Raw genomic sequence first — 27,754 nt, 5'->3', positions numbered from 1 at the left:
TCAAGGCAGCAAAACATGTCAATATATGTTGGTACTTTTTAGAAGAACTATAAGATAGCTGTTAGTCATATTTGTCCGTTGTAATTTGGGGATCAACTTTATTTCCAAAAAGATCATCCAGAAGACCATTCATTCATTCATTCATTCATTCATTCATTCAACAAATATCTATTCTACATTTATTCTACAAATATCTATTTATTTGTTATTTTAGAGCAGCTGTTAAGAATCAAACACTATTCTAGGCAGCTCTTTCTGCCCATGGGTCCTGTCCCCGTGCTTTAATAAAATCACCTTTTTGCGCATACACACACACACACACACACACACACACACTCAAACATTACACTGGGCTCTCCGGATACAAAAATTTGTTTTGTTTTAAGATTTATTTATTTGTCAGAGAGAGAACAAGCAGGGGGGATGGCAGGCAGAAGGAGAGGGAGAAGCAGGCCCCCTGCTGAGCAAGGAACCCTATATGGGACTCGACCCCACGACCCTGGGATCATGACCTGAGCTGAAGGTAGACACTTAACTGACTCAGCCACCCAGGCGTCCCAGGATACAAAGATTTTTAAAAACCTATTATGTGACAAATTTCAAAGCAATTTCTTTGTTGAAAATCACTTAAATAAAAACTGATTGTTTTTGACAAAGCAGAACTAATGTCAAATACATTTTATTTACTGATTAGATGTAATTCTCTCAAATCTTGGTATCAAATCCTCCTGGGGTATTTGATTGAAATGCAGATTTGGGTCCCACCCCAGAGTTCCTGATTCTTTACTTCTTGGAGCATATGTTAACCTAAACCATTTGGCCATTTGGATGGGTCACAGGGTAAGAAACATTGAAAGATAGTTTGCCCCTTTTATAGGAAGAAAAAGATGGTTTTACCTGTAATGATTGAGTAAAACCAAGGATCTGAAGCACAAATTCCAAATGTCTGATGGCACTTTTCTGTAGGCCTTTTTTTTTTTTTTTTTTTTTAAACACATAAGCTCTAGGCCCAACGTGGGGCTTGAACTCATGACCTGGAGATCAAGAGTCAAGAGTTGCATATTCTACCCACTGAGCCAGCCAGGCACCCCTCTGTAGGCCTAATTTTGATAAGACCCATTCCTATTTTCTAACTTCAGGAGAGCACCCTCCCTTCTACTCTTACCATACTCAAATAATCATTGACATCAGTGAGTTTGACTATAAATTTTGAGAAGATTTATAATGAATTATTAAAAGGGATAGATTGCAGGCACATAGGAAAAAAAGTAGTGGGGCGCCTGGGTGGCTCAGTCAGTTAAGCGTCTGCCTTCAGCTCAGGTCTGATCCCAGGGTCCTGGGATCGAGCTCCACATCAGGCTCCTTGCTCAGCAGGGAGTCTGCTTCTCCCTCTCCCTCTGCTGCTCCCCCTGCTTGTGCTTTCTTTGTCTCTCAAATAAAAAAAAAAAAAAATAAAATCTTAAAAAAAAAAAAGTAGTGATTACTTTGCCCTTATGAACTCAATGAAACATACTGCAGGAGCACCTGGGTGGCTCAGTCGGTTAAGCATCTGCCTTCCACTCAGGTCACGATCTCAGGATCCTGAGATTGAGCCTGGCATCAGGCTTTCTGCTCAGCAGGGAGTCTGCTTCTCCCTCTGTACGCTACCCCCCAAATAAATAAAATCTAAAAAAAAAAGAAGAAGAAGAAGAAAGAAACATACTGCATTTCCTTCTGTGACTGGTTTGTCAATCAGGAAAATGCAGAGAGTGCATATCTGAAATTTGGTGATGTATTTAAGGGGGTGAAAAGGAAGGTGATAAATTGCATGGTGAAGAATAATTATATCTGTTGTAAAAATCTTCAAAATACTGAATCGATGTTCTTGAAAAATGGGATGGATTCCTCCAAGAGGGAATTAATTTCCTGTTAATGGAGGCATTCTAAAACAAGATGGACAATCAATTGGCTAGGATGTTGGAGGTGGATGAATAGTATTAAAAAAGAAACAACAAATCCAAAATGGAGTCACATGTGCTAAGACCCACACCAGCAAACCAAGATTTAATACCTAACCTAATTGCAGTTTCAGCCTCTCCCCCAGAATGTGACCTTTAACTAGTCAATCTGGAATTAACTAGTTAGTACTAGTGAAGTAATCTACCTAATAGAACCCCTGCCTTCCCAAAGAAAAGTGGCCTTGCCTGAAATAATCCACTCTTTGCTAGAAACTTCCCTTTTCTGCCCCCTTCTTCCTATAAAAACTTTCCATTTTGTGCAGATCCTCAGAATTCCTTTCTATCTGCTAAGACGGAATGCTGCTTGATTCATGAAGCATTAAATAAAGCCAATTAGATCTTCAAATTTACTGAAGTGAATTTTGTTTATAACAACAGTATTGATTTAACTGAATAAGTTTACAATCCCAATTGAGATTGCTCATTCTGTTCTATGATACTTTGATAGTCATGCTCTGTAGACAAATAAGTAAATACCTGATAATGTTTACAAAATTATAGATACTAAAGTCCCAAAACTGTAATGTGCAGAAGCAGGAATCTAAGTTTTTTCTTGCATTATAAATCTTCTCAAAAGAAAAAAAAAATCCTAGTGGGAACGAGATCCTGCCCATTCCATCTGGGGAATAGTCATTAGGCCATAGTAGGGGAACAGGATTGATTCTTTGTTTGCCCATTCCCTATTGACCTTCTTTTTTTTTTTTTTAAGATTTTATTTTTAATTACTTGATACAGAGTGAGAGAGCACAAGCAAGGGGAGGGGCTGAGGGAGAGGGAGAAGCAGCCTCCCCTCTGAGAGCCCGATGCGGGGCTCAATCCAACCCTGGGATCATGACTGGAGCCAAAGGCAGACACCCAACCGACTGAGCCACCCAGGTGCCCCCCCTCCCCCCCAATCCACCTTCTGATACGATCACTTAGGTTACTGCCCTCAAGAGTGTTTGTTCTTAAGGAGGCCGAAATTGTTTCCTGGTAATACTAGCTATTCATGCACTATTAGATAAACTTGATCCCTCTGAAAATTTTCAGTGGCTAGTGATCAATATTGTGGACATGATTATTTTCTAAGTAGCAATGATAATTTTCCAGTTACAAAGGGACATTTGTTGAATGTCTGGGGAACGGTTAAAATGTTACAGGCTTCCATAATTTAGAAAATTCTAAACTTTAGAGATAAAACTGCAACTATTAGCATCAACACTTAAATGTTGTTCCCTCTGACGTACAACAGACAAGTATCAGGAAGACTGAGGTAATCAAGTGATGGAATTAGGGTGTTTCCTGATACTTTGATCCTTAGCTATTTGAAGTTGACTTTTGTTTACTGTAAGCCAATTATTTTGCACAGAAAATTATAGAACTATAATTATCATATATATAATTTACCTCTGCCCATTCCAAAGACAGAAATAGGATTAGAAATTGGTGGCAGGGGGTGCCTGGGTGGCGCAGTCGTTAGGCGGCTGCCTTCGGCTCAGGGAGTGATCCCGGCGTTCCGGGATCAAGTCCCACATCGGGCTCCTCTGCTGGGAGCCTGCTTCTTCCTCTCCCACTTCCCCTGCTTGTGTTCCCTCTCGCCGGCTGTCTCTCTGTCACATAAATAAATAAAAAATCTTTAAAAAAATAAATAAATAAATTCGTGGCAGGAAGGAGGGCTTCTCAATGATTTGTATCCCAGAAACTGTACTTGAGAGGAGACTTTGAAGAATAAAGGCGAAAGTTTTTTAGATTTTGCTTTTTTTTTTTTTTTTTTAAAGTAACATCTCTCATTTCTATTGTGGTCATAAGCAGTGATTAGCAGTTCTTGAAGGACAGAAGTAGAAAATTCTGGAAACTGCTCACTATCTTATTTCACCTTTGGATGCTTGATTCTCTCCATTTCTATCTGCTGACAAAGCACACTTTCGCCTGAACTAGCCACTGAATTTTCTTGTTAAAGTAAAAATATCTGTCCCTAAGCACTGCGTTTGGGTGCTTAGAAACAGAGGCTACTCAGGGGCGCCTGGGTGGCACAGCGGTTAAGCGTCTGCCTTCGGCTCAGGGCCTGATCCCTGCGTTATGGGATCGAGCCCCACATCAGGCTCCTCTGCTGTGAGCCTGCTTCTTCCTCTCCCACTCCCCTGCTTGTGTTCTCTCTCTCGCTGGCTGTCTCTATCTCTGTCGAATAAATAAATTAAAAAAAAAAAAAAAAGAAACAGAGGTTACTCAAAGAAGGTAAGTATTCTCTCTCTTGAGGGTAGGATAGTATGAAAACACAAAGCAAAAGAGGGCAGGAGATTGGTTAATTCAAAGGTTAAGTAATTTAAAAAGAAAAGGAAACATGACTTTTTGTCACATGTACTGTTTGTTGAAAAACCTAGCGGTGATGGTGGTGTGGAAATAGTCCAAGACTAATAATCAAAGACCTGCATTGACTCTTCGATCTGGTACTTGGTGTTGTGGAAATCTCAGACAATCACCTCAATCCTCCTGTCCTTATTTACCTGGTATTTAAAACGGGGAACAACATGGGGCGCCTGGGTGGCTCAGTCAGTTAAGCATCTGCCTTTGGGTCAGGTCATGATCCCAGGGTCCTAGGATTGAGCCCCACATCAGGCTCCCTGCTCAACAAGGAGCCTTCTCCCTTTCCCTCTCTCTCTGCAGCTCCCCCTCCTTGTGCTTGCTCTCTCTCTCTCTCTCTCTCTCCCTCTTCCCCCTGGCGCCTGTGTCAAATAAATAAATAAAATCTTTTAAAAAATAAATTAAATAAATAAATAAAATGGGGAACAACAGCACCTACCTCACAGAATGTTTTAGGACTATTACCATATAATGTTTTTTAAAAATCCTTCAAAGTTCGAATGATTCTTGTGGGCTTTTCCTCGGTTTCTGTGATGATGCCACAGATCCTAGGTCAATGGAACATGTGTTTCTGTTCATTTCGTTAATGCCAGGAGTCAACATGGAGAAAAATCAGGTTCTAGGTAGAGTTGGTAAAGGCTTTAGAAAAGGAAAGAGAGAGAACCGATAAGGATAGAAGGTGGGAGCCTTGGCTTATATTTTTCTGATCAGAGAAAGACAAGACCAAGTGTAACCCTAGACTCTAGCACCTTACAAACCAAGCCAATCACTCGCTGCACACCCCAGTTTAGGACTTCGGCAATGCACATTGATTGTTTTTGTTTAGTGAGAAGATAGGAAGGAGTGGAGTGGGGAATGAGGATGGAAAAAGAAGAGAACGGTGGCAGCAGAGGTCAAAATCAGTGAAGACAAAAAATTGAAAAAAAATCAGCCTTTGTCTTCTGTGGAGATGAAATGCTTCGCGGGGACCCCAGGGCTGTCCCCCCCCCCCCCAGAGGATTGTGGCTTTTCTCCTGCACACTGCAGCTCTGCGGGACAGAGCAAGACAACTGCTCAGCTCAGTCCTACACACCGCATGGCATCTCTTCCCTGAGGTGCCCAGACATCACCCATTTTGAGAGAGGAAGATGTAGTGAGCCCGTGAATACCATACTAAAATACTTACCACTTCCACGTTCATACTTGTCTCCTTCGGTGCCCTCAACCCACGCCCACCAGCCCTCCAGAAAGTGAAGGACCTGGTCTTCGTGTTTCTGAATCACTAATGCTAAGGACACTTTCTGGGGACATACTGGGTGGATTAATGTGGATGAATGACATCAGTAGTCATTCTTTGTGTGAAAGAACAAAAAATTCACCTGAGTAAATTTGAAGATCTAATTGGCTTTATTAAACAACTCACGAATTGGGCAGCATCCCATCTAGCAAGTAGAGGGGGCTCTGAGGAGTAGTACAGAATGGAAGGTTTTTATAGGAAGGAGGGTGGGACAAGAATATTATTAGTGAAAGAAGAGGAAGAACTGTTCCAGGCAAGGTCACTTTCCCTTAGGGGAAAGGGCAGGGAGCGGGTCTTATTAGGTGAATTACCTCATCCTCCACGGAGGGATACTGAAGGCCCCGGTAACAGATTACTTCATTGGTGCTGATCAGAAAATTCCTGACTGACTAGTTAAGACTGCATTTCTGAAGAAGGTTGAAACTGCAATTAGGTGAGGTATTAAGCCCCAGTTTGGTGACTTGGCTTAAGTGATGCCACTTGGGGCCTGTGGTTTTCGTTTTAAAAAATTGGAACGCCGAAGTGTGCACTAGGCAATCTTTTGAATTCTTTTAACTGGAGAAAGTCAGCATACAAGTTCTATTGATTAGAGAATCTGGTCTCACATAGGTTTTTTTCTTGTGTATGAATGTAGCCAACAGCGAGGTTTGCAATCTATCTACGTTTGGTTTATAAGTATACTGGGCAATTCAAGTTAAAATAGTCCTATCAACCCAAAACCCAGATAAAACTTATTTTCTACATTTTACCGAAATCTCTCCCACTAGCCTCTAATGTGAAAGAGTAATAATCCCAAATCAAGAGAAAGTTGAGGGCAAGTGTGGTTCAAGTCTACCCTTGGTGGCTCGATAGAGGGGGAGCCCTTTACAAACGGATCGCAACTGTAATGGTAATGTACCACCACAGCCACTCTCAGAGTGAAAATGCCTAAAACGATTTTCCCATTTTTCTGAAGACTCAAGGGACTTCTGCTGTCAGTACTAGTTTAAAATATTTCAAGGAGGTTTCCGCACTTCTAAGAAAAGCCTCCACTGGAGATAGCTAAAATAATCCCCATATACCTAAAAATCCAGCACGGCCTTTAGCGTTCCCGTTAATTGCCCTATTAGAGAGCGAGGCACAGGCAAGGCGGCCGCAGCCCGTCGGGTTTTGGGGTGTTCATTTTCCGCTCTCAAGGGCAGCTCAAGGGCAGCCGGCAGCGCTCCCGGCAACGGTCCTGGCAACCGGGCCCGCTCAGCGGCGCCTTCTCCAGGGGCTGATTCCGCTTCTCGCTCTGCGCTATGTGGACAATTAGAGCCCGGTTGCAAGTCCTGACTGAAAAATTAACAGTCTCTAGAGTAATGAGGGGAATTATCAAGGCCACTTGGCCCGGCGATTGAGAGCCCGGAGGGCCTGAGCCTGCAGGGGTTTTCGCCTCTGCTGGAGGGACCCTGCTGTTCATGCTCTGGGGCTTTCTTCATTCTTGCTTAGAAGAGGAAGATGATTCTAAGACCTTTCCCCGCAAACAAATCAGTATACACCTATTTTCCTGCTTGCCCCAAGGCCTTTTTCATAACGAAGAGGTCTGGGTTCTTTGGGAGTGTAGCAAGAAATTCTTACCTAAGACCACTTTCTAAACCCTCTGCAGATGCTCTGTGTTACGGGATCCAGGAGAAACCAGCGATTTAGGAAAACTTGGGACCAGCTCAAAGATGCAGGGCCTGGCTTTCTCCTTACCCTGTAGGGATGTTAAAAATAGCAGTGGAATTATAAAGAGGAATCTCAGTCCTGCAGGAGAAAGAGGCTATACATCGATGCAGTGTGGTTTCTGCTGTCAGAGCAAGACCAGACAGTGGCTCTTTCATTCCAGCTAGTGTCATCCAGCTGCTTCCCCAACACAGAGTTCACAGTTGGCGGGAGAAGACCCGACCAGCAAGAGAAAGAGAAAAATAGGGCAAAAGAAGAAGAAGAAGAAAAACCAACTAAAGAAACAGTTCTCATTTTTCTTTGCTATTTTCAAAAAATACACCTAACAGGTGAAGAAACACAAAGATAAAAAGTAATTAGTCTTGCCCTGCTCTCCCTCCTTTTAAGTGAGCCAGCGGTTCCGGGGTCCCTTCCATAGATATCTCCATTCTCATACGCATGTGTTTTGTTTGGTATTGTTAAGATTTTATTGCTTTGAAAGAGAAAGAGTGTGCACACGTGGGGCCAGGAGGGGAGTGGGGAGAACACAGGGAAAGGGACAGACTCCATGCTGAGCTCAGAGCCCAACATGGGGCTCAATCTTACAACCCTGAGATCATGACCTGAGCCAAAACCAAGAGTCAGACGCTTAACTAACTGAGCCACTCAGGCACCCCGTATTACACATGTGTTTTTTAAAATTACAAATCGACATAACATTGACAAACTTGAAAGCAGAAAGTAGGGGAAAAGAAAGAAAACCCCCTGTTCACAGCCCTATTAACTAGAGACAACAAATGTTAACATTTTAGTGTATCACTTTCTAGGACTTCTAAAGTAGAGAGGAAAAAGACACCCGAAAGAAGAAGAAAAATGAAGGCAGATGAAAGGGGAAGGAGAGATGGAAAACATTTACATCATAGGTAGCATTGGTAAGTGTTGAAAGCTTCTTGCCTATCTAAGAAGGCCAAGTACATTCATCTATTCTGGGACCAACTGAAACAATGAAAGGTAAAAGCTAAGGAATTGTGTCCGTTTGCATTTAAGAGTGATCTGGAATTCCTAACTCCTGTGACTGATATTATTTGCATTTCTAAACTGGAAACTCTTGCTTGCCTAGCAACCTGGAGTTCAAGGCTGCCTACAAAGTTCCACCAAAGCGAAGTGATCGATGGTGAGAGCTCTTGGCAACAGAGGTGGGAGAGCATGAGTTTAGAAGTGTGGATAGAGAATTGAAAAACACCAACTGTTTTTTCATGCTTGAATGTCTATAGAATTACTTGGGGAAGCTAGTTAAATGGGCAAATTTCCAGGCCCCTCCTCAGAGATTGTTATCAAATGGATCTGAGGTTGGGCAGGGCCCCAAAATTTGCAATGTTAGCCTATATTCTGGGTAATATCAATGCGTATCAGTCATTGACCTCACTTTGAGAAACACTGCATGGCACTAAATTTAGCAATCACTTAAGTGAGAGGAAGATTTTTTTTTTTAAGTAAAACTGAGTTAAACAGATTTTTTACTACAGGACTTTTCAGAGCCTTTTCTAAGCTAATGTCCGATGCTAATATCCCAGTAGAGATAGTATGCTGAATTTCTCAAACTTATTTCACCAAGAAAGACTTTTTTTCTCCCCCAAGGAACATCTTTGCATTAATTTTCTGTGGGATATACTTAGCATTGCCAATTTATTTGAGAATTACTTTCTTCCTGTTTTCTGTCTTGTGTTAACTGCTGGGTTGTTTTTTGTTTCATTTTTTTCTTCTTCCTGGGTACTCTAGTAATAAAATGTAAGATGAATCAAGAACTTTCTCTTCAATTTGTTTCCATTAATACACCATTCTCTAACCTATCCAAAAGTGCAGCGTGATACCAATATCTGGGAATTCCAGTGTAGACACTGTGGGAAGAATATATTTTAGATAAGGGGAGGAGTGTTAAATTTCTTGCCAGACCTCCTGGGGTGGTGGCAAAAGGCTTTGGAGTCTGTCAGACTGGGGATCCAAACTTGTTAACTAGCTACAGATCTATAAAAGGTTAATGTCCCTGAATCCTTGTTCCCTCACAGCAAACTGAAAAACAGCTACCACACTGTCAGGCCCTTTTGTGAAAATGAAATGAGACAGCATTTGTAGAACACTTGGGCCTCAGTAAATAAATGTTCGTTTACCCTTAATAAAGGTTTATCTCTGTAAATCATTTACTGGAAAGAGTTGGAAACTCTGTAAAGACTTCACTCTAGTGATTAAGCTTTCATTTCTGTTAGGTTTGGATCTCAAAAGAAAAGTCAGATGAGAGGCTATACTTGGGTTTTACATATGTAAGTCATTAGAATGTGTCTGATAATAACCCATATCCCTTTCCTTATTCTCACAAGGCCTAAGTTGTTTAAAAATGTAAGCAATGGAATATTTAATAGTCTATGTTTTATAGATGAGCTAGAAAAACTTTATTACACTAACAGTGTAAATAAAATTAAAACTAAAATTCATTCCCAAGTGAGAACAAATATTGATTATTTATGTTTACACATAGGGTGGTTTACTTCTTGGGGTAATTTCCCAGTGGTTTTATTTCTAATGGTAAAAGGCTGGTAGGGTTTCCTGGGGCTTACAGAAACCATTGTTGGGGAAGGGAGTTGCTTCCCACCTCCCCACCAAAGGAAGTGAGAAATAGTCAAGATGTCATTAAAAGATTTTTTTTTACTTGCATTTTGGAATAATTTTAAATTCACAGAAAAGATAGTACAGAGAATTCCCACATACTCTCACTCAGTAGAAGATTTATTTTATTTTATTTTTTAAAGCTTTTATTTAGTTATTTGAGAGGTTGTGTGTGCGCATGGGCAATGGGGCTGGGGTGGGGGAGGGGGAGGGCCAGAGGGAGAAGGAAAAGCAGGCTCCCCACTGAGCAGGGAGTCAAAGTTGGAGGCCAAAGCAGGGCTCCATCCCAGGACCCCGGAAATCATGACCCGAGCAGAAGCAGATGCTTAATCAACTGAGCCACCCAGGCGCCCCAGAAGATCTATTTTTAAAAATAACGTAATAGGACACCTGGGTGGCTCAGTTGGTTAAGTGTCTGCGTTGGGCTACGGTCATGATCCCAGGGTCCTGGAATTGAGTCCCCATATCCAGTTCCTTTCTTGGTGGGAGACTGCTTCACCCTCTCCCTCTGCTTGCCGTTTCACCTGCTTGTACCCTCTCTCTCTCTCTGACAAATAAATAAATACAATCTTTAAAATAAATAAATAACCTAAGTACAGGGCCACCTGGCTGGCTCGGTCAGAAGAACACGTGACTCTTGATCTCAGGGTCATGAGTTCAAGCACCACGTTGGGTGTAGAGATTACCAAAATAAATAAGTAAATAGACTTAAAAGAAAAATAACTTAAGTCCTTTGTTATGTGTGACTCACAACACCGTATTAACATAATCTTGATGAGTTGGTTGTTTTGCTGGCCCCTCTAGGCTGGGTTTTCTTCCTCTTTGTCCTTTCTGTACCTAAGGTATTATTTCCTAACCTCACTATTTCTCTGGACAAAGCTCTTCAGGGGATGGTCATCCTCTGAGCCCTTCATTCTAATTCCTAAGAGTTTGGGTATGTAGCATAGTACAGCTATGCTGACTTTTTGACCAACACCTTCTTCCCTGAAGCAGGTCATAAGACCCTCTAGCGAAAAGTATTCAACTAGCAGCCTTGTTGAATACCTTGGTGGCAGGTTGGCCCTGACACTATCAGTGCTGACCAGCATAGACCTCAATGAAAGGAGCCAACACTTTGAAAAATCTAAGTAGGAGACATTCTGATTTCTTTCCATTCTCCCACAAACAAAACTTAGAGGCCTCTTGTCATGTCTTCTGGGGACTGACTTAAGTGATCTCTGCAAACACGACAGGCATCAAATCACATGTCTACCTTCCTTCATGGATTCCACCACTCTAGCTTTATTTTAAAATTGTAATTAAATTTAGACAAAAAATTTTTTAAGTTTATTTTTATTTATTTATTGAAGTAATTTCTACACCCAGTGTGGGGCTTGAACTCACAACCCTGAGATCAAGCGTCCCATACTCTCCCTACTGAGCCAACCAGCCAGGCACCACTAGATAAAATGTTTTTAATTGTAATGTAAATATGTTTTCTTTACAGTGTTTAGCTTCATACAAAACACCTTCTTGTAGGTCAGGTTGTCTGGTATGAACTTCTTACATCAGCATGGCCTTTTTGCCTAAGCACATTATCCTCACTAAACTGAATCTAGCAACAGCCATTATTCATAGGTCATTGAATTAGGAAATAAGTTATTTTTCCCATGTTAACTCTGTGTTTCCTTCATGTAGGAGATTGGACTCGATGATCTGAGTGGTGAGGGGCAAACGAATTTGCCTTGGAGTCAAGTAGTCACTGGTGAGTTGCCACTTTGAGTAATTTTTTAAATTTCTCATTGCCAGAGCACCTGGGTGGCTCAGTCAGTTAAGCAGCAGCTGGGGTCATGATCTCAGGGGTCCTGGGATGGAGCCCGGAGTTGGGCTCCTTGGTCAGCAGGGAGCCCGCTTCTCCCTCTGCCCCTCCCCCTGCTCCTGTTCTCCCTCTCTCTCTCTCTTTCTCTCTCACAAATAAATAAAATCTTTAAAAAAAATTTTTCTCATTGCCTCAGTGTCCTCACCTGTGAAATGGTTACCACATCTCATTTAATAGTTGCAAGTGACAGGGTTTAGGACATACTACCCCAAAATGTGGCACCTTAGCAGATTGAATACTTCAGACTGAAGGAGTTCCAGAAGCAGCAGGTGTAAGGACTTTTTGACCAACACCTTCTTCCCTGAAGCAGGTCCTAAGACCCTCTAGTGAAAGGCACCCGCTCGGAACTTCAAGGAAAGGAGTAGCTTTATCTTCAAAGGCAGAGGAATGTGGAGAGGAATCCGAATGAACAGGCCTTGCTACGTTTCCCCCAGTTTACTACCTTTTAGCTCATACTCTTTTGTCCTATGACATTTTTCCACAACTTTCCACTCTTCATCAAACCTAGTATAAAAATGCTTACCTCTAATTGTTTCACGTCTTCATTTCCTTATGAGGCTCCCGTGTCACATACAAATTAATTTCTATAAATCTGCATACTTTCCTCCTGTTAAACAGCCTTTTGTCAGTCTGATTTACAGGGCTCAAGCCTGAGAACCTAGGAGGGTAGTAAGAAGAAGAAATTATCCCTCCTCCACGTTAGGACCCAATGATATAATATATAATGCAGTTACTTGTAGCAAATGGGAATTCTCAATGAATTAATAATGAATTCATTATGGTTTCTTGTACATTCATCTTATCTTTCCCACTGAACTGTAAGCTCCTCAAAGGTATGGTTCTTTTCTGTCTCCACTGAACCTAGCAAAGCACTCAACAGGGAAGAAACTCCAATTGACTATATTATTGTGTTCTCATTCTCCAAATTACCAACCAGTTTGATTTTTTTTTTTTTAAGATTTTTATTTATTTATTTGACAGAGATAGAGACAGCCAGCAAGAGAGGGAACACAAGCACGGGGAGTGGGAGAGGAAGAAGCAGGCCCACAGGGGAAGAGCCTGGTGTGGGGCTCGATCCCACAACGCCAGGATCACGCCCTGAGCTGAAGGCAGACGCTTACCGGCTGTGCCACCCAAGCGCCCACCAGTTTGAATTTTAATGAAAGTTACTCATGAGGTGATATTGACTCACCAGACTCACAGTTGCAACATAAGCCACACAAATTGAGTAATGTTTCAGCTTAAGAAGAAAACACCACCAACAAAAACTCAAGCTATTTAATGAGCTTATTACAAAACTACTTTTCCTGTACTGGAATAGTTCAACACTGATGAAGATAAAGTTAAAAAGCGATTAAGTGGGTCAAAGTGTGAATGAATTTGGAGGGTACAGAGGATGAGATCATGCCTAATGTGGGAGGCACGGTGTGAGTAATTTCAAAAAGATCTATTAGAAAAGAATAATTAGCAAGGCTGTTCGTTAACGTGCAGTTTATAGTCCTGTGTTAAAGAAAAATAAGTTGAGTAAGATCTTGTTTTTTGAGCAGTACTTTCACTGTTCAAACATGAGTGGGACTTGACATCCTAAAGAAATGTTACGATGTTTCATCAAGTGTGAAATTCAGTGGGTCTAAGGAGGCTATAAAGACCTCAGTGCAAACGATGTATTAGTAAAGAGCAGAGGTAGGGAAACTGCTGGAGCCCACCGGCCAAATCTGACTGCCCGTTTGGTTGGGCCTAAGCGCTAAGAAAGGTTTTAACATTTTTTTTTAATATTTTATTTATTTATTTGACAGAGACAGCCAGCGAGAGAGGGAACACAAGCAGGGGGAGTGGGAGAGGAAGAAGCAGGCTCATAGCGGAGGAGCCCAATGTGGGGCTCGATCCCATAATGCCCTGAGCTGCGGGCAGGCGCTCAACGACTGTGCCACCCAGGCGCCCCACTGTGCCACCCAGGCGCCCCTTAACATTTTTAAATAGTTGAAAATGAATCAAAAGAAGAATAACTTTTTACGACATGAAAATTCTATGGAATTTTACTTTCGGGGTCCTGTGGGACACAGCCATGCTCGTCGTTTCCTATTGTCTACGGCTGCTAGGGAACTACAGTGGCACAGTTGTGTAGTTATCACAGAGGCCACGCGGCCAGCGAGGCCGACAACACTCCCTACCTGGTCCTTTGCCAACCCTTGGTAGAGGCTCCGAAAGAGGTTTAAACTGAGCTCAATAAATGACTTACGTAAAATATATTATTCTTTTTTTTAAATAATAATATTTTTTATTATATTATGTTAGTCACCATACAGTACATCCCCGGTTTCTGATGTAAAGTTCGATGATTCATTAGTTGCGTATAACACCCAGTGCACCGTGCAACACGTGCCCTCCTTACCCATCGCCAGCCTATCCCATTCCCCCACCTCCCTCCCCTCTGAAGCCCTCAGTTTCTCAGAGTCCATAGTCTCTCATGCTTCATTCCCCCTTCTGATTACCCCCCCATTGTTTATTCCTTTCTTCCCCTACCGATAAGAACTAGGAAGATCGGTAGGAGAAAATATATTATTCTTAATACGTTATTAATATTTACTATTGAATGTCACTGAACCGGGTAAAATTCTGCTCCCCCGCCCGCATGGCACCCAGGAAGGGAGGGGCCTGGGGCCCATCCCACGGCTCTTGCAGGTGCAGCAGGGCCTGGGAGTTTTAAAGATGTATGCAAGTTGTCATGATAAATGTTTGCGGAAAACTCCCTGGTGCTGGCTGTCAAGAAGCCACCAGGAGCACGACCGCGTGGTGCAAGCATGCGGGCGGCGGCGGAAGAACGTTCACTCCTCAGCCGCGGTGGGTAAGCATTCTCATTGCCTTCAGTGTGGCGTGCAGCACGTTAGAAGGAAAAATGAAGAGGGGGGCGCCCGGGTGACTCAGTCGTTAAGCGTCTGCCTTCGGCTCAGGTCATGATCCCAGGGTCATGGGATTGAGCCCCACAACGGGCTCCCTGCTCCGTGGGAAGCCTGCTTCTCCCTCTATACTCCCCTTGCTTGTGTTCCCTCTCTTGCTGTCACTCTCTGTCAAATAAATAAATAAAATCTTTAAAAAGGGGGGGGGGGGCGCCTGGGTGGCACAGTCGTTAAGCGTCTGCCTTCCGCTCAGGGCGTGATCCTGGCGTTCTGGGATCGAGCCCGGCATCAGGCTCTCTGCTAGGAGCCTGCTTCTTCCTCTCCCACTCCCCTTGATTCTGTTCCCTCTCTTGCTGGCTGTCTCTCTCTGTCAAATAAATAAATAAAATCTTAAAAAATAATAATAATAAAATAAAAATAAAAAAGGGGGGCTTGGTAAATGTCAGACTTATCCCTAAGGGTAAGATAAATAAAAATGTTTTCCTGAACAGCTTTAAAACTTAAATCTTAAGAATCTGGTCTTTAAGGGGTGCCTGGCTGGCTCAGTCAGAAAAGCATGTGACTCTTGATTTCGGGGTTATAAGTTCAAGCCCCACATTGGGTGTAGAGATTGCTAAAAAAATAATAATAATAATAATTAATTTAAAAAAAATAAGAATCTTGTATTTAAAATGCTCTCTCTGGTAGAAAGAATAGAGGTTACCAGAGCCTAGGGAGAGAAGGAGGGGGGAGAATTGTTTAATGGGTACAGAGTTTTTGTGAGGGGATGATAAAACTTTTAGGTATAGATAGTGGTTGGTTACCCAACATTGTGGATGTATTCAATGCCACTGAATTGTGTACTTATGAATGGTTAAAATAAAAAATGTCATGTTATATATATCTCACCACAATAAACCCTACTCTCCCCACCCCTAAAAAAGCTCTCTCTGGGTTATTTCAAAAATTTAATTATTTTTTCTATGAGGAAAGTACCAGACCCTATACTTTGTGTACAGCACAGAAGGGAGACAAGATACTTGACCTCGTCAAGCTCATTCTTTATGGCTATTTTTATCCTATTTGAGGTAGTAATCAATTACTCTTCAATTCTCAAACTCAAACTTCAGAACCACAAACTATAAAACAAATCAATATCAAGACCCAAAAACCAAATCCAAAAAAGCACACAATTAAATAAATCAGCAACTTGGAGAAGCAAAGTAGTGGTCAGAGCAATGTGAATGATAACCTCTTCTCCCTACTGGATTCTAAGAACTTCTTTTTCACTATCATTTCTTAGAAAGAGGTTATTTCAGCTTTGGGACCGCAAAACTGATCACGTGATTTCTAGCAACATAGTCATGATTTAAAATGTCACTAAACACGACTGGATGCCCAATGTGAATATCAAATTAACTGCATATGTGAGCTAATGTCTATTTTGTGCACATACTGTCAAAGATGAACAAAGCTGGACACTAACTAAAATGGTAAGGGCAGATTTTAATCAGTGATACACCATTGCAATCAGAAAGCTCAATGTGAACTGAATTCAACTTGAACTTGTACAGAGGTGACTGAGCATTTTATTTTGTTTTGTTTTGTTTTTAGGATTTTATTTACTTATTTGTCAGAGAGAGCTAGAGTGAGCACAAGCAGGCTTCCCACTGAGCAAGAAGCCCGATGCAGGACTCCATCCCAGGACCTTAGGATTACGACCTGAGCCTAAGGCAGATGCTTAACCTATTGAGCCACCCAGGCATCCCTGATGGGGCATTTTAAAGGGAGAATGAAGGAATAGGGAGGGATGTGAATGAAGATTCAGCAGAGTCAGGGAAGTGAAAAATTACAAAATGTAGGAAAGTGGGGTTTGTCCATGTGAAACCCATCTGGCTTTGTTAACTGGCTCTTATGGAAGCTAGGCTCCTACCCATCCCCAGAGGTCGGGAGACAGGGGACTTATCTTCAGGTGTTGGCTGGAACAAATAGTAAACTCTCTTAGCCAACTTAAGTTTTCTCAGTCAGGCACTTTAAGGGGGAGGATGGGTCATCCTAAGGATATGACCTTGAGCTGTTAGAAACATGTTAGTATTGGGGCACCTGGATGGGTCAGTCAGTTAAGCGTCTGACTCTTGGTTTCAGCTTGGGTCATGATCTTGGGATCCTGCCCCATGTGGGGCTCCATGCTCAATGCTGTCTGCTCCTCCCCTCTTGAAGGAAGGAAGGAAGGAAGGAAGGAAGGAAGGAAGGAAGGAAGGAAGGAAGGAAAGAAAAAGAAAGAAAGAAAGAAAGAAAGAAAGAAAGAAAGAAAGAAAGAGAAAACATGTTAGTATTCTGTTCAAGCCTTTTTTTTTTTTTTAAGATTTTATTTATTTATTTGACAGAGCAAGAGAGCACAAGCAGAGGGAGCGGAAGAAACAGGGTCCCCACTGAGCAGGGAACCTGATGTGGGGGCTCGATCCCAGGACCCTGAGATCATGACCCGAGCCGAAGGCAGACACTTAACTGACTGAGCCACCAGGCACCTCTTGCTCAAGCCTTTACAGACCACGGTTGCGGTCTAGTCAAGTAGAAGGCCCAGGTGAGTGTGGAGAGTCTGGAATCACTGACTCCCAGGCCCCAGCTCTTTTCATTAGATTAAGATGTTTTATTTATAAAAATGTGACTCCTGACCCCAGCAAGAATAAGGATTCTGTTGTAGTCCTACTGAAGTCTTTAGACCTTGCTGAAGAGGGAGGTGGTGGTAGGAGAGATGAAAAGAATGCATGTAAACTGCTAAGTGCCTAGATTGTCGGGAATGTGTGGGAAGTACTTTATCATTCCAAATTTGTTTTTCTCAATTAATCAGTATCAGCCCTTCCTTTCAGGAAACAAAGACCTACTGGAAAAGAACAGAAAATACAAAATCAATCTAGGCTAGCAGTTTGTTTTTGCTGTGTGTTACCCTGCACTTAGGGATTTTGCTCCCTGACCTACATATAACAAATATGAAATGACCCAAACACATTCTTCCTTTTTTTTTCTTCACATTCTCTCTTCTTGATCAAGAGTGAGTTACTCGGTGTTGACTCTGAGAAGAAGCCTGTTTTCTTTGAATGGGATGAAAAATATTTTTATTCTTCAGACCTCTAAATTGTGAGGGCTCCTATGAGAGCATCCTTCCTTCCCTTGCCACCTTCCAAAGTCCGATAGTTCTTTGCGCCTGACTTGCTCATTCTGGTTTTCAGTCAAATTTTGTTTGTGTTTTTTTTAACTTTTTTTAATTTTGAGACTTTATTTATTTGAGAGAGAGAGAGAGAGAGAGCACGTGCACAAGCAGGGGGAGGGGCAGAGGGAGAAGCAGACTCCCCACTGAGCAGGGAGCCCGACACGGGCTCTATCCCAGGACCCTGGGATCACAACCTGAGCCAAAGGCAGACGCTTAATCGACTGAGCCACTCAGGCGCTCCCAAATTTTGTATTTGTACTTTGTTTTCTCAGATTGATCCAGCGTCAACCCTTCTTTTCTGGGAACATGCTTATAACTCAAAAGAACATAAAACCTGCCTCTCAGCATCAGGCTAATAATCCTTCCAGCTTGTGTTTATTTAGGACCATAACACTAGGAGAATTTTTTTTTTTAAAGATTTTATTTATTTATTTATTTGACAGAGAGAGAGACAGCCAGCGAGAGAGGGAACACAAGCAGGGGGAGTGGGAGAGGAAGAAGCAGGCTCATAGCGGAGGAGCCTGATGTGGGGCTCGATCCCAGAACTCTGGGATCATGCCCTGAGCTGAAGGCAGACGCTTAACGACTGCGCCACCCAGGCGCCCCAACACTAGGAGAATTTTGTAAGAAACCATGGTATGAATCTCAAAAAGACTGAGCAAAACACATGGATCTTAGGGTTCATCTGGTCTAATGCCCTCATTTTCCAGACGAGAGTCGAGAGCTGCAGGAAAAGTATGAGACCTGCTTCCAGCCAGTCAGAGGACCCTGTAACCTAAATCCTCAGATGATGTTTTCTCCCCTGATGCTGCCTACTTGCAGTGCTCCTGATAACCTGTGTGTCTCTCACCCACGAATTTATCTCCACTCTTCTCAAATGCATTCATAGTTTCTTACATCTTGGCCATGCTGCATTGTCAGGATGTATATTCACAACCACAGCAAAAACTACCATTAGCCAAAATGGCACCAGTACAAACTCTATTAGCTGCTTCGGTCTATGACCTGCATAAAATTTTTAAAAATTTAAAATGGAAATAACTTTATATTCTTATAGTTATATGATAAAAAGTTGGTTACCATATGGTTATATTTAAAAACACCTTATTCCTGGGATGGCCGGCTGACTCAGCTGGTAGAGCATGTGACTCTTAATCTCAGGGTCATGAATTCAAGCCCCACATTGGGCATAGAGCCTACTTTAAAAAAAATTAAAAATTAAAAAATAATAAAACATTAGGGAGTACCTGGCTGGCTCAGTCATGCAACTCTTTTTTTTTTTTTTTTAAAGATTTTATTTATTATTTATTCGACAGAGAGAGGCAGCCAGTGAGAGAGGGAACACAAGCAGGGGGAGTGGGAGAGGAAGAAGCAGGCTCATAGCAGAAGAGCCTGATGTGGGACTCGATCCCGTAACGCCGGGATCACGCCCTGAGCCGAAGGCAGACGCTTAACCGCTGTGCCACCCAGGCGCCCCTCAGTCATGCAACTCTTGGTCTCAGGGCTGTAAGTTTGAGCCCGACATTAGGTTTAGATATTACTTTAAAATAAAATCTTAAAAAGAAAAATCTTATTCCTACTAACCATTGTTAAAATATTAGGGTATATCCTTTCAGACATTCTGGAGTACAAAAAGTGACACATATTCCTTCCCCCCCAAATTCAAACATTACAAATATGTATAAAGCACAAAGTGAAAATACTCGTTTTAACTCCAGCCCTGTGGAGGGCAAAATTCTTAGCTGGCCCCCAAGATTTCCTGTCTCCTTGGTGTGCACGTCCCTGACGTGCACGAATGGTGAATAGGAGAGATTTTACTCACGATAGTCAACCTCACCATAGATGATCTGAGTTGGACCCAATCACACGAGTCCTCTAAAATCAGAGTTTTCTCTGGCTGGTGGCAGAAGAAGAAATGAGAAATCTGCAGGATGAGAAGGATTAGGTACCCCTGATAGAAGGGACCGCCTGACAAAGAACGCAGACAGCTTCTGGGAACTAACAGCAAGCAGCCCTCACTGACCCGCAGCAAGGAAATGGAACCGCCATTTCACAACTACAAGGAAAAGAATTCTGCCAGTAATGATTCTGGTCGCCAATTCCCATGGGGGGAGGGGGTGGGGTATAGTTTCCTCACACCACCAAGCAATTCTCAGACACCAGCTGGGGATCTGTCCTACAATTCAATTCAATTCTTTTTTTTTCCTTCAGATTTTTATTTATTTATTTATTTTTAAGTAATCTCTCTACCCAACATAGGGCTTGAACATGCAACCCTGAGATCAAGAGTTACACGCTGTGGGCACGTGGGTGGCTCAGTGGGTTAAGCACCTGACTTTTGGTTTTGGCTCAGGTCATGATCGCAAGGTTGTGAGATGGAGCCCCGCACGGGGCTCCGTGCTCAGTGTGGGGTCTGCTTCAGATTCTCTCTCCCTCTCTCTCACTCTCTCCCTGTCTCTCAAATAAATAAATACAATTATATATTAAAAAAAAATAGTTGTGTGCTCCACTGACGCAGCCAGCCAGGCGTCCCACCCACTTTTTTTAAAGTAAGCTCTATGCCCAGTGTGGGGCTTGAACTCACAACCCTGAGATCAAGAGTCTTATGCTCCGCAGACTGAGCCAGCCAGGCACCCCTCAACTCAATTCTGACACAATATATATATTGTGTATATATTATACCCTAAGTAGCATCAGATCCCACAGATTAGGGCCCCATTTTGAGATGCCAGTCCCAAGTCCAGGTTACCACCTCTGCTTCTGACCCATGATTGTAGATTGGAGGTTCCAACAATCCCCACCCCCTCTTTGGGTTCAATCAATTTGCTAGAGGGGTTCACAAAACTCAGGGACACATATTAAAGGATTAGCAGTTTATTATAGAAGGATATAACTCAGGAAGAACTAGATGGAGGAGATGCCCAGGACGAGGTATAGAGAAAGGAGGTGGGGCTTCCATACTCTCTTCAGGTGCACCACTCTCCCCAAATTAACATGACCCGGGCCACTCTGAAACCTGTCCTAGGTTTTTATGTAGGCCTCATTACATAGGCACAACTGATTAAATCCTTGGCCACTGGTGATTGTTTCAACCTCCAGCCCCTCTCCCTTCTCCGAAGGTCAAGGTAGGGGTGGTGGGACTAAAAGTCCCAACCCTCTAAACACGTGGTTAGTTCTCTTGGCAACCAGCCCCTACCCAGAAGTGGGGGGAGGGGTCTCCAAAGTTACCTCATTAACATAGCAAAAAACATCCTCACCGCTCTCGTCACTTAGGAAATTCCAAGGGTTTTGGGAGCTCTGTGATAGAAATGCGATGGAGACCAAATATGTATTTCTCACTGTAAATCACAGTATCACAGCCAGCTTGAATGAGCTTGGAAGAGAATTCCACATGAGATCTCCACCTGGCTGACAATTTGATTTCAGCCTTGTGATTCCCTGTACAGGGAACCAAGGCACCCTGTGCCTGACTTGTAACCTATAGAAACCATAAAATAATGCACTAGGTGTTAGTTTCTGTCCCTGAGTTTGGTGATTTGTTACACGGTGATAGAAAACTAGTAAAACCCCAATCCCACTTCTCAGGAGGTAATCACCTAATACATTTTGGAGAAACTCTTCCGGATATTTTGTGTTTTATACAAGTCTCTATTTAAAGGGATCACTGCTATTATTGTAAATTGTTTTCTTCATTTAATATACTGGCAGCATCTTCCCATGTAGCACTTGTGTATTTTTTTTTTTAAAGATTTTATTTGTTTATGTGACAGAGATAGAGACAGCCAGCGAGAGAGGGAACACAAGCAGGGGGAGTGGGAGAGGAAGAAGCAGGCTCCCAGCGGAGGAGCCCGATGTGGGACTCGATCCCAGAACGCCGGGATCACGCCCTGAGCCGAAGGCAGACGCTTTAACGACTGCGCTACCCAGGCGATGACATTCTGGAAAAGGCAAAACCAGGGAGGCTGTAAAAAAAATCAGAGTTTGCCAGGGGTTGGGAGGAAGGAAGAATGAATAGGCAAAGCGGAGAACATTTTTAGGGAAGAGAAACTACTCTGGAGGATACCAGCATGGTTGATATATGTCATTATACATTTGTCCAAACCCATGGAATGTATTAACACCAAGAATGAACCCTAATTAGACTATGGACTTTGGGTGATGATGATATGTCAATGTAGGCTCATCAGTTGTAACAAAGGTACCATTCTGGTGGGGAGGTGCTGATGTGGGGGGAAGCTGTGCGTGGGAGGGGACCATATATGGGAAATCTCTGTACCTTCTGCTCGATTTTACTGTGAACCTAAAACAACAATAACAACTGCTCAAAAAAAAAAAAAGTCCTTAAAAATAAGCATGGTCACATCACCAACCAAAGATGACACATCCGTCATGATGAACTGTGTGCGAACCTTAATATAATCCAGTAGGGAGTCCAAACGGGCAAACCCTGTATTGTCAGACAGTCCTTCCTGGGCCTGTTTGTCAATGCTGGGTAAGAGAGTCAAGGATACAAAGCATTCATAAAAAAGAAAATCATTTTGTAATAGGAGAGTCTGACTCTAAAAATAGCCACCTATATAACTAATTATGGTGTGTGTAGAGTAAAAGAAGTTCGGGTCCCTGAGGATGGTGTGAGGACTTACCCATTCCCTGGAGGCTCTACCTTCTCCAGTCTCTGTAGACCATCATCCTGTGTTGATTTGCTTCTAGCGGTGAAACAGCCTTCTGTAAGAAAAGTATTGTTTGGGGGAGGGGGGATGTATTGTTTCAGTATGTGCAGTGTCAAGTGCTTCCATTTGCTCTCACTGAAATCTTTACACAGTGCTTGGGGTCACTTATAAATCCCCAAAAGACAACATGGGAATAACCATAAGCCAGAACAAAGCAACCCATTCATGTTGAGATTAGTTATTTCATGCAGACATTTGCATTTCAATAATCTGTGCTTTACATCGTGTTGTGATAAGACCATGTTCTGATTCTCCACCTACCAGCTGTGCGTTCTGTCTGATGGAAATGTTTCCTCTTCTAGTCGGGCATTATAGAAGAAACTCTGTAGCTTTAAGAGTTTAACCTTGGACTTCAATTTTTTTTTTCAACAAATTAAGGCAAAAATTGCCTTTACATAGAAATCAGTGAGTGTAATTTAGTAGTGTTTTACAATCTCTAATCCCGTCCATTAGAACCTCTTAAGTGATGTGACCACAGTAGGAGACCCTACTTTCGTATCTTGTTTGCAATTTTCAGCTTGACTTTGTATACCTTTTCTATACCACTGTATGTATATTTTAGTTGTTTTTCAATTCAGTAATCTATCTTTTTACTTCTAAAAGGAGCCCCCAGCTCTTAACCTCAGAGGTCCAAATCCATGCTTACTTAGGTAACTGCAAAAAATAATTTAAGAACAGCTAAATGTGCAAAGAGTTGTGGGAGTTTGGGGGGGGGTTATTTTTTTTGCTTTTTTAGAGAGAGTGAGACAGAGGAGCCAGTCAGATTTAACTAGGACTAGGGGTTCCCCCAGGCCCTGTTGGGAGCAGACACCATCCTCAGACACTGTTGCCCTGAGGAATTTATAATCTAAGGAAGAGATGGTCCTATCAGAAGTACTTTCAATGTGGCAAATGATCTCAAGCATCGCAAAAGGTGATGGAGAAGCACAGAAGGGGACTCTTAGCTCAGTCTGGGGAATTCAGGAAAGACCGCTAGAGGCTTTGTTACTTTCATTTCACAGGTATAAACGCTGAAGCTTATGCACCCTGCCCAAGACCACAGAGACCTGATTCAGTCCCACATCTCTCCATCCCCAATGCCGTGCTCTTCCCACTCCTCAGGCTTCCTCCCTGCAGCACAGCACTTGGCTCATTTCTCCTGTTTAGCACTGACTTTGTCCTGACATGTATTATATGCAACGCTTCCCCTAATTTTAGGACAGTATGTAATTTTGCTTAAATACTGTTTCATCATGATGACATATGTCAAAAACGATTTAGAAAATTATTATCATTTTAGTAACATTATCTATGTGACTCTAAAAAGATTGTCAGCTCCTTCTCTAAGACCACTGAGCAATAATGCTTAAAAAATCGTTATCAGTTTTCTTATTTATAAACTGGGTATTATAACAGTGCGAACCCTTAGGGTAACCAAAAGGATTAATTGAATTAACATGCATAAAACATTTAGAACAGTTCTGGGATAGGTCTGAGCTTAGTAAATGCTGTGATTGCTGAATGAAGGGATGATCGATGAAGGGATTCGGGGGATAGATGAAGGAGTAGGGACATGTCATTGTTCTCAACGAGCTCCCTCAGCCCTTACCACCTTCTACTTGTTTCTAAGTCAAACTCAGTTATGGGTGCAATCAGCTCCTTTTTTTTTAGGTCACATGAAAATGTTATTCTCTGTTCTAAGCAGATATCCAGACAGAGATGTCTAGGGATGTTCCCTGCCCTCACCAGGGCTGGGGTCAACCTGTCACTCCAAGGCAAACCTAAAAAAATTGAACAAGAGGGGCACCTGGCTAGCTCAATCGGAAGAGCATGAAACTCTTGATCTGAGGGTCATGAATTCAAGCCCCATGATGGGCGTGGCGCTTACTTTAAAAAAACAAAAGAAAGAAAGAAATCAAGCAAGAAAACATAGTGCAAGTCCAAGCTCAAACAAGAAAAAGACCAGGACACATTAGGAGGGCTACTGGAAAACATAAGAATTTTGGAATGATTTGTAATACTAAAGAAAGGTTTTTTTGTTTTTTTGTTTTTTTTAAAGATTTTATTTTTTTATTTGACAGAGATAGAGACAGCCAGCGAGAGAGGGAACACAAGCAGGGGGAGTGGGAGAGGAAGAAGCAGGCTCATAGCAGAGGAGCCTGATGTGGGGCTCGATCCTGTAACGCCAGGATCACGCCCCGAGCCGAAGGCAGATGCTTAACCGCTGTGCCACCCAGGCGCCCCCTAAAGAAAGGTTTTTATGGTTGATTGGTTAATTCTCAAACTGGATATAGCATATATGTGTCAGTGGAAGAAATTTACTTAAGGAGAAGCAGATTGCAGTCCCAGATTTCCTCTTCATTCATTCATTCATTCATTCATTCATTCATTCATACATTCATTCAACAAATGTTTATTGACCATGTATTATGTGTCAGACACCAGATGTCATGGTAAAAAAAAAAAATCAGACAAGATTTTTGTGCTCATGGAATTTACATTCTAGTAGAGGAGGCAATGCTGAAATGGTAGCCAAATGAGTAAGATAATTACATGTTGCAATAAGCCTTAAGAAGGAAACAAAGAAGGGGCTATAACAGGGAACTTTTGTAGACGTGATGGAGAGGATCCCTCTGAGAATGCAGTGTAGGAAATGACACCTGAGTGAGGAGGTGAGCCAGCCGTGCTTGAGTGAGTCCTCTCCTTTGCTCATCTTAGGAACTCCTCTAGCCATCTGTGCCATACAAAATGTTGTGTGAGCAAAATATTCCTGTACTATTGCTTCATTTCATGATTAACCAAGATAAAATGCATTTCTTCCAGTTTCATAGCATCCTGTCTTCTAATTCCAATTAAGCATTCTGACCCTGAAGGCCCCCAGGTTCCATTCTGGAGCTGCATGTTTTTATGTTCTTCCACACTCCCGTCACAAGGTGGACTTGGCCACATCTAAAGAGGGTTTCTGCTGACAACTTTTGCTTCAGGTTAGGAATCTAATAATAGATTCCTTCTGCTGGCCGGCTCTCATTTGCTTCACTTGATTGCTAACATTTAGTGTCAGAATAAAATATTTTCAACCATAGGAAGACTTTGATGGAAGGCAATTTAATTTGGGGGCACCTGGGTGGCTCAGTTAGTTAAGCATCTGCCTTCAGCTCAGGTCATGATCCCAGGGTCTTGGGATAGAGTCCCACGCTGGGCTCCCTGCTCAGTAGGGAGCCTGCTTCTCCCTCTCCCTCTGCCCGCTGCTTCCCTTGCTTGTGCTCTCTCTCTCTCTGTCAAATGAATAAATAAAATCTTAACAAGGAAAAAAAAAAGAAAATGTTTACATTAAACATTGATGAGTTTGTTCAGAGTGGAACAATAGAATGACTATAGTAAAATCATATATATTAAGTAATTATTATAAGGAAATGATAATGCCACCATACAGTATTTGCAAAGTCCATTATAACCATTTAATTCTTTTTAACCACTACAATCTTGGACAGTATAATTATTCCTGTCTTATAAGTATAATGATTGAGATAGGCAAGGTTTAAAAGCCATTTCTAATGTGCCAAAATACATGGATTCTATTACATAATAATTTAATAGGTTTTTTTAATATTTAAAATGTGTCTCTTGTAAATAGCATATACTCGGGTCTTGGTTTTTGGTGTTTTCTTTTTTTTTAATCCATTCTGACAAACTCTGCTTATTAATTGGAGCGTTTAGTCCATCAACATTTAATGTGATTATAGAAAAAGTTGGATTTAGGTCTATCATTTTACTATTTGTATTCCTTGTCCCATCTGCTTTTTGCTCCTCTTCTCCTTTTGGATTATTTAAAAATTCTTTAAAAATTTCACTTTATCTAATGGCTTTTTAACACTATCTCTTTGCATTATGTTTTTAGTGTTTGCTCTAGGGGTTACAATAGACATACTTAACTTTTCACAGTCCATACAGAGTTAATATCAGTTTTTTTACAGCGTAGAAGCTTTGCAACACCATAGGCCCATTCACCCCAAACCTGTTAAGATATAATTGCTACATGCACTCAATCCACATACGTTATGAACCCTGTAAGACATGTTAAAATTTTTGCTTTAAGTAGTTTTATGTATTTTAAAGAAATTAGGAGAAAAGGCAGTCTTTTATATTAACCTAGATATTTGTCATTTACATTTTATTTCTTGCTGAAGATTTGAGTTTCCATTTGGTATTATTTCTCTTCAGCCTGAACAATATCCTATAGCATTTCTCATAGTGCAGATATGCTGGCAACAAATTCTCTTAGTATGTATATAAATATATACATACTAAGAGAATATATATGGTATATATTTATACACATGTATATATATCCAAAAACTTATCTATTTTGTTTTCATTCTTTTTTGTTTGTTGTTTTTTTCTCTATTTTTCCTAATTTTATTGAGGTATGATTGTTATCTGATAAATTGCATGTACTTACTTAAAGTATACAATTTGATAAGTTTTCATATATATATATATACATACCCACGAAACCATCATCACAATCAAGAAAACAAATATATTCATCACTTCCAAAAGTTTCCTTGCACCTCTTTGTAATCCTTCTTTTCTATCCTCCTTTATCCCCTCCCCATCCCCTAGCAACCATTAATGTGCTTTCTGTTGCTACAGATTAATACGTATGTTCTAGAATTTTACATCAATGAAGAATGATTCACCGTGTATTCTTTTTTGTATTGCTTCTTCAGTCAGCACAATTATTTTGAATGTCATTCATAGTGTTACATGTATGAATAGTTCGCTTTTCTTCGCTGCTGAGTAGTTTTCTATTGTATGGATATACCGTAATTTGTTTATCCAAATTGTTGATGGACACTTGGCTTGTTTTCAGTTTTTGGTGATTACAGATAAAGCTGCTATGAGTATTTGGCCCCAAGTCTGTTTATGGATATGTGCTTTCATTTCTCTTGGGTAAGCACCTAGTAAAGTGGAAAGGATGGTCATATGATAAATGCATGTTTAACTTTTTAAGAGTTAAAAACAGCTGCCAAACTGTTTTTCTAAGAGAATGTACCATTTCACATGCTCACCAGCTGTGTGAGAGTCCCAAATGCCTGCCAAAAGTTGGTATTTTCAGTCTTTTAAATTTTAGCCATTTTGGTGGGTATGTAGTGGAATC

At 41.6% G+C, this 27,754-nt stretch overlaps 1 long non-coding RNA gene across 4 annotated transcripts in view; it reads right to left on the bottom strand.

The window, feature by feature from the left end:
- LOC113261114 (uncharacterized) overlaps positions 1-27,754 on the bottom strand; it is a 42,420-nt gene that overhangs the window by 10,421 nt on the left and 4,245 nt on the right. The window contains exons 2-5 of one of the 4 annotated variants that reach the window (XR_008956204.1): positions 22,528-22,609; positions 12,321-12,455; positions 7,213-7,330; positions 4,777-4,976 (exon numbers count right to left, since the gene is read on the bottom strand). This is a non-coding gene — a long non-coding RNA (uncharacterized LOC113261114). Of the gene's footprint in view, positions 1-4,776; positions 4,977-7,212; positions 7,331-12,320; positions 12,456-19,706; positions 22,610-27,754 lie in introns of all 4 variants that reach the window. The other 3 variants (XR_008956201.1, XR_008956202.1, XR_008956203.1) reach the window with 3 other exon arrangements.

This window comes from Ursus arctos, unplaced genomic scaffold, assembly GCF_023065955.2.
Source record: "Ursus arctos isolate Adak ecotype North America unplaced genomic scaffold, UrsArc2.0 scaffold_29, whole genome shotgun sequence".
NCBI lineage: Eukaryota > Metazoa > Chordata > Mammalia > Carnivora > Ursidae > Ursus > Ursus arctos.
This window is presented reverse-complemented; position numbering and strand designations above follow the sequence as displayed.